The sequence below is a fragment of the Acomys minous genome (genome assembly GCF_964271855.1).
Source record: "Acomys minous genome assembly, chromosome: 16".
Lineage (NCBI taxonomy): Eukaryota > Metazoa > Chordata > Mammalia > Rodentia > Muridae > Acomys > Acomys minous.
This window is the reverse complement of record NC_140498.1, coordinates 2,211,696-2,219,075: the sequence shown is the minus strand read 5'-3', so window position 1 is coordinate 2,219,075 and position 7,380 is coordinate 2,211,696. Positions and strand designations below refer to the sequence as shown.

Genomic DNA, 7,380 nt, shown 5'->3' with positions numbered 1-7,380 from the left:
ATTAGAGACAGAGCCTTTCTCTGTAGCCCAGGGTGATCGAAAGCTCATTATATAGCCCAGGCTAGCCCCAGACTCACAATGATTCTCTGCCTCAGCTCATTATATAGCCCAGGCTAGCCCCAGACTCACAATGATTCTCTGCCTCAGCTCATTATATAGCCCAGGCTAGCCCCAGACTCACAATGATTCTCTGCCTCAGCTCATTATATAGCCCAGGCTAGCCCCAGACTCACAATGATTCTCTGCCTCAGCTCATTATATAGCCCAGGCTAGCCCCAGACTCACAATGATTCTCTGCCTCAGCTTGTAAAGTGCTGAGACCACGTCTGGCTCCAACACTTGTTTTTGAAAAGATCTGTAGAATTGGAGGATCGATGAAGAGATAATATGAAGGTTGAATTGCAAGGGCAATAACCAATGAGAAGACATGACTATTGATCCTATAGACAGTGAAAGGATAATTGAACACTTGCCCCAAATATACGTATTTTTAAATTTTTTTCATTACTTTTTAAAATAGAGTGTATTTTGATCCTTTCTTTCTTCTTCCCATCTCCTCTCGGATCCTCCCTACCTCAAAGAGAGATTTTTACTAAAACTGACTTAGAAGGAAATGGGGCTCAGCATGTAGCTCAGTGGAGGGCCACTTGCCCTGTGCACATGAGGCTTCATCCTCAGCTGCACAAAGACGTGTGAGACGTGAGCACACAAGGTGGCCCCAACAATTCCAGCATTCAGGCGGCCAAGGCAGTGCTTACGCTGGCATCCAGCCTGATCTACACGGTGAGACCCCAATAAAACTGGGAATCTGTAAATAAATTTAGAATGAAGTCATAAATAATTGAAAACCTGTCTTAGTCACCGTGGTGGTTTGAACAGGAACGGCCCCTATAGACTCATGCGTTTGAATGCTTGGCCCATAGGTGGGGGGGAGGTGGCACTATTAGGAGGTGTGGCCTTGCTGGAGTGGGTGTGGCCCTTTGGAGGAAGTGTGTCACTGAGGAGGTGGGCTTTGAGGTCTCCTATGCTCAAGCTACATCAGTGTGGCACACAGTCGCCTTCTGCTGCCTGAAGACGGAGATGTAGACCTCTCAGCTCCTTCTCCAGCACCATGTCTGTCTGTAAGGCAGCCCCTCCCCCCCAATCAAATGTTTTCCTTTATGAGAGTTGCCATGGTCTTGCTGTCTCTTCAGGGCAACATCCAAACTAAGACGGTCACTATTACTGTGAAGAGGCACCATGACCACAACAACTCTTACTTACGAAAGCATTTACCTGGGGCTGGCTCACAGTTCCAGAGGCTCAGGCCTTAGCGTCACGATGAGAGAAATGTGGCAGTGTGCAAGCAGGTGGGCGCTGGCGCAGCAACAGAGCTGCATCCTGGTCTCTAGGCAGAGAGAGAGAGAGAGAGAGAGAGAGAGAGACAGACAGACAGACAGACAGACAGACAGACAGACAGACAGACTGACTGACTACATCTGCACCCAACCATCTCCCTCCACCGGAACACTGTGAACACTTCACCTGAAAGAGTACTGGAGATTTCAAAGCTCAATTGAAGACTTGGTCCCTGGAACACAAGTTTCAGGGCAGAAACACAAGAAATGTGAGAGGAAACAAAACAAGACAATATGGCTCCTCCAAAGTCTCCTAGTTCCTCAGTCAGCCCGGTGTGGCTGAAGTAGGTGTCGCAGCAAATCAACAGTGATTAATTATAGGACTGCTCAGTGAGATCCAAGAAGGCGTGAGTAAACTGAATAAAATAAAAATAAGTGGCTGAATGAAATAAGGACAATGATGCATGATTAAAAAAAAAAGAGGAATTAAATAAAAAGATACTAAAATAAAATAACAGGAATTGTGGAAATGGAAAAAAAAACTCAGAATGCTTTTGTGCTGGCTGGTTTTATGTCAGCTTGACACAAGCTAAAGTCATCTGAGAGGAGAGAAACTCAAGTGAGGAAAATGCCTCTGTAAGTCTGGGCTGCAGGCAAGCCTGTAGGGCATTTGCGTAATTGGCCGATTAACTGACTGATGGGGGGAGGGCCCGTGCCATTGCGGGTGGTTCCATGCCTAGCTGTGTGGCCCTGGGTTCTATAGGAAAGCAGGCCGAGTGCACCAGTGAGCAGCTCCCTCCTGGCCTCTGCACCAGCTCCTGCCTCCGGGTTCCGGTCCTCCCTGAGTTCCCACCCTCACTGCTTTTGAGGAGTAACTTATATGGAACCGTGAGCAAAACAGACCGTTTCCTCCCCAAGCTCCTTTTCTGGTCATGGCGTTTCATTACAGCAGCAGCCACCCTAACAAGACACCCACGCAAGGCTTCACAGGGAAGGCAGAGACTGTCAGGACCTGAAGACAAAGTAGACGGACTGCTTTAGCTTCCTTCTCCTGCTGCTGTGATAAAATATCCTGAGACGCTGGACGAAGTTGCGCATACCTGTGATCCCAGCACTCACAGGAGGCAGAAGCAGGCGGATCTCTGTGAGTTCAAGGCCAGCCTGGTCTACAAACCAAGCCCAGGACAGTCAGGGCTATTACACAGAGAAACCGTCTCAAAAAACAAAAACAAAAACAAAACCAACCAAACAAACAAGTTAAGGAAGGAAGGAAAGGGTTTATTTTATCTTCCAAGTCAAAGTATAGTCCATAATGTGGGGACGTCAGGGCAGCAGGAACTTAAAGCAGCTGGCCACGTTGTAGCTGTAGTCAGCAGAGAGCCTGCGGCTGCTCAACCCCTTTCCCACCTACATAAGGCCTGGGGGATGGTACTGCCTGCAGCGGGCGGTTCTTCACGCTTCACTGAGTATAATTAAGACAGCCCCCCCCCCCCCGCCAGCCACGCTCGGAGGCCCATCTTGTAGGTGATTGTACATCAAGTGCAAGGACATGTCCGCTGCTCAGCACCCGTGGGATAAACTGGGCAGGTGATGATCTCAGCCCCGGGGGAGTGGAGACAGGAGGGGCCCTCCGGCTTGCTGGTGAGCCAGGCTAGCCTGATCAGTGAGCCACAGGTCTTAGTGAGAAACCCTGACTCAAAAATCAAAGCAGTAGATTCCTGAGGAACGAATCATTGCCCTACACATGTGCACAACAAATGTACACCTCCCCAGTGGCCCCACCCCCCACATACACACAAAAATACCATGACCCATCAGTAGTTGTTTGCAAGAAATACATCTCATTGGCAAAGACTTAGAGTGAAACAATGGGGGGGAAAAAAACCAAAAAACCAAAAAAAAAAAAAAAAAAAAAACCAAAAAAACAAACCACTTTAAGAAAATAAAACTCAAAACTGGGCAGGAATAGCTACACTCACATCTGACAAGGTAGACTTCAAAATTAGCCAGGAGAGCAGAGGACACTTCATAGAGATGAGGATACAACACTTCTCAACACATGTGCTCCGAACATGCTAACCCACTTTCATAAAACAAATACCACCAGACTCCACGTCACAGAACAGCCTCAACGCCATAACAGTGGGTGGTGTCAACACCCAGTTAACCATGACAGTCATCTGGAGAAAACAACAGCAACAAAGAAACATTACAGTTAAATGACACCATAGATCCTAAAGACATCTGCTGACTACTCAAGGCGACAGCTGCGGAATACACAGTCTTCTCAGTAGGAAACAGACCACATTTTAGGGCATAAGGCAAATCTTATCAGACATAAAAGATTTGAAATAACTTCTTGTATTCTGTCTGATCAAAATGGGATGGAACTCGAAATCACCGTCAAGAGGAACTACAGAAAACGTGTGCCCGTGGAGACCAGGAAGGGAATTTAAATATGCGTAGAACACACTAACAATGAAAATATGACATCCAGGACCCACAGAATACGGTGAAAGCAGTTCCAAGAGGGAAATTTATCGCTACAAATGATCTCATAAAAAGCCAGAGACAGCCAGGCGTGGTGGCACACACCTTTAACCCCAGCAGCACTCAGGGGAGGAGGCAGAGGCAGGTGGATCAGCTTGAGTTTGAGGCCAGCATCATCCACAAAGTGAGTCCAGCACAGCCAAGGCTACACAGAGAAACCCTGTCTTGAAAAACAAAACAAACAAACAAACACAAAAAAACCCAGAGATTCCAGCAGAGAGCTCTGGAGGCAGAGGTAGCTGGGTCTCTGTGAGTTTGAGGCACCTGCCTGGTCTACATAGTAAGTCCCAGGACAGCTATGGCTACATGGAGAGACCCTGTCTTAAAACAAAGCAAATCAGCCAGGCGCGGTGACACATTCCTTTAATCCTAGCACTCAGGAGGCAGAAGCAGGTGGATCTCTGTGAGTTCCAAGCCAACCTGGTCTACAAAGAGAGTCCAGGGCAGCTAGGGAGAAATCCTGTCTCAAAAAACAAACAAAAAGAAGGAGAAGAAGAAGAAGAAGAAGAAGAAGAAGGAGGAGGAGGAGGAGGAGGAGGAGGAAGAGGAGAAGAAGAAGAAGAAGAAGAAGAAGAAGAAGAAGAAGAAGAAGAAGAAGAAGAAGAAGAAACAAAAACAAGTCAGAAAGAGGCATGCCAAGATGGCAGATTAGAAGCAACCTCCTTGTAACGCCAACATTGGGAAAGTCAGGGAAACAGGAGACACTCTGCATCAGTGACAGAAAGAAAAGAGGAACACCAGAAACACCAGAAACCACGAAAGACATCACACAAGAGCTGAAGGGCCTGGAGAAATCCTGAGACGAAGCAGCACAAATTAGAAGACAGTGCACCTGGCTTGCTGGAGGGGGAGGAAGGCCGCAAGAGTCTTCTACAAGGTAAGCTAAGCAGGCCTGGTGTAGAGAGAAGACAGCAACCACTGTGGCCTGAGGGCAAGTGCATGGTTCTCACAGGCCCAAGGTCCAGTTGGGAGATTTGGTATAAGTGACTTTTGCAAAAACTGGGATTATTACAAAAAGTTTATTTAAAACAATTATTTGAAATTAAAATAGAGTTACACAATTTCCCCCTTTCCTTTCCCTCCCTCTGATCTTTTCCATATACCTCCCCCAACTCCACCTCAAACTCCTGGCCTCTATTTCTTTAAGTGTGTGTGTGTGTGTGTGTGTGTGTGTGTGTGTGTGTGTGTGTGGTGTGTGTGGTGTGTGTGGTGTGTGTGGTGTGTGTGGTGTGTGTGGTGTGTGTGGTGTGTGTGTATGGTGTTTGTGTGGTGTGTGGTGTGTGTGTGTGTGTGTGGTGTTTGTGTGAGTGGTGTTTGTGTGGTGTGTGTGTGTGGTATGTGTATGTGTCTGTGGTGTATGTGTGTGTGTGTGTGGTGTGTGTATGTGTCTGTGGTGTATGTGTGTGTGTGTGGTGTTTGTGTGTTGTATGTGTGTATGTTGTGTGTGTGTGTGGTGTTTGTGGGGTGTGTGTGTGGTGTGTGGTGTGTGTGTGTGTGGTGTTTGTGTGTTGTATGTGTGTGTGTTGTGTGTGTGTTTTGTGTGTGGTGTTTGTGGGGTGTGTGTGGTATGTGGTATGTGTGTGGTGTGTGTGTGTGTGTGTGTGCTCCTAAATATAAAAATACAACCTGATCAGTCTGTGTAATGTCAGTTTTATGTCTATGATTCCAGAGTTGACCACTTGATGTTGAATGACCAACTGAGGTTGCTGAGAGCAGGACGTGTGACTTCCGTATGACAACACAACATTGGGGAAGTCTGTTTTAGCACTCTCCCATACCCTACAGGGCTCTACACAGACACTCTCCTGGAAGGAGGCACAGTACCTGAGACCGAGTACTGAGACTCGGCGTCACCTCCATCGTTTGCCTGGGATGGGGCTGTCATGATAGTGGGTGACCTTCATGGGTCAAACTTGTAGGGTACGGGCTGGTTGATACCCTGTCGGCTCTCCTTCCCCATCCTATTCAAAGGGTGGGCTCCCGCTGAGAAGCCTGTCTCCCCCACCCATTCAGTGTCAATATTAGCTTGTAAAACCCTGTCCTAGCCAATCTTCTGCCCCTGAGAGCGACCCGAGACAATCGTCTTACGAAAAGGTCGGCCTTATTTGGAGTCACATTTTCTGTGACTTCAGCCTATGGCTGGTTCCATTGCGTTGTGCCTGTGGCAGGGCTGTGTGCATCATGTCAGGAGTGTGTGGCAACAAAACCACTCAGGTTCCTGGGCAGGGAGCAAAAGAGAAAGGGGAAAAGGCTGGCGTCTCACAAGAAGTCTGCCCACTCAGTTGCCTCTAAAAGGTTTCGTTACCTCCCAGTAGCAACTGTCTAGATCCAAGCTGGAGCTCTAACCAAAAGACAGGCTAGTCCAAACATCACAGAACAGATAAAACGGAGATGGAACTGCACAAACACGAATAGGGGAGTCACGAGTAACTAAATGGGGGGGGGGGTAGAGGAGGAGAGGTGCACGGGAGCCAAACGTTGGGCTTTGGTTTTGTTTTGTTTTGTTTTGTTTTGTTTTACTTTATTTACTGAGAGCTGTGCGTGAGAGGCCTCTACTCCTGCATCTTCTCGATCGTCTCCTCCTTGTATTTGCCTTTCTCCTTTCCTACTTGGCGGGACTTGGCTTTCCCTTCCAGGATCTTCTTCCGGTCTTTGTCCAGCTTTAGCCTGGTGATGACCACCTTGCTGGGGTAGATGCCCATGTGGACAGTTTTGCCGTTAGCCTTTTCTCACTGCACTGCCCGTATAGATGGTGTATTTCCCCCGTACACCTGGCCCACTTTGCCAACCTGCTGGCCTTTGTGGTGCCCTCGGACAACCTGAACTTTATCGTCCTTTCGAATAGGCATGGACCGGATGTTGTACTTCTGTCTCAGCTCCTTGGAAAGGGGGAAGACATGATCTTCCTCCGAATGTGAGAAGAGGGGGCATTGAAATGGCCTTTGCGGTTCTTGCTCTGGTCAGAAGTCACGAAGGGGCCGAACTTCATTTCGGCGGCTGAGATCTAGCGATGGCTGCCAAACCAAGCATATTTTATGACTAGATGTGTACAAATGGTCCTGACACATATCAACTCAGTAAAAACAAGTAAGTCTCAAACAACAGGGCAGTTGAAATGGGGAAAAAAAGAACAACAACAACAAAACACAAACAAGTAAAAAACCTGAAGGATTTTGCTTTTCAACACTCAGGTTTCTACTTGCAAAGGGATGTGTGTTCTGAGGAGCTGTGTGCTGACAAGGATCCTGTGAGAAAAGGGAATCTTGTGACGGTTGATGGTGCGCAGAGAGCAAGGCTGGGTGTTGGACATCACGGTGTTTGACTTTTCCCTATTTCCCACACTGCCTCCCAATAAGCCAGTGGGAATCAGTTGCCGATCCTAATAGCCTCCTTCGCAGAATCGGTGCTTAGTAAAACAAAATGCTATCTCTCTTTACTCTTCACAAGTTCTGGTCAGGACATGGTTTCTATCCCTTTCCATCCATCCTTCTGG

General features: G+C 47.7%; 1 pseudogene across 1 annotated transcript; it reads right to left on the bottom strand.

The window, feature by feature from the left end:
* Positions 1–6,387: 6,387 nt before the first annotated feature.
* On the bottom strand, positions 6,388–7,089 carry LOC311587385 (large ribosomal subunit protein uL24-like; annotated as a pseudogene). The gene has a single exon. The product of its transcript is annotated as a large ribosomal subunit protein uL24-like (transcript).
* Positions 7,090–7,380: the final 291 nt, after the last annotated feature.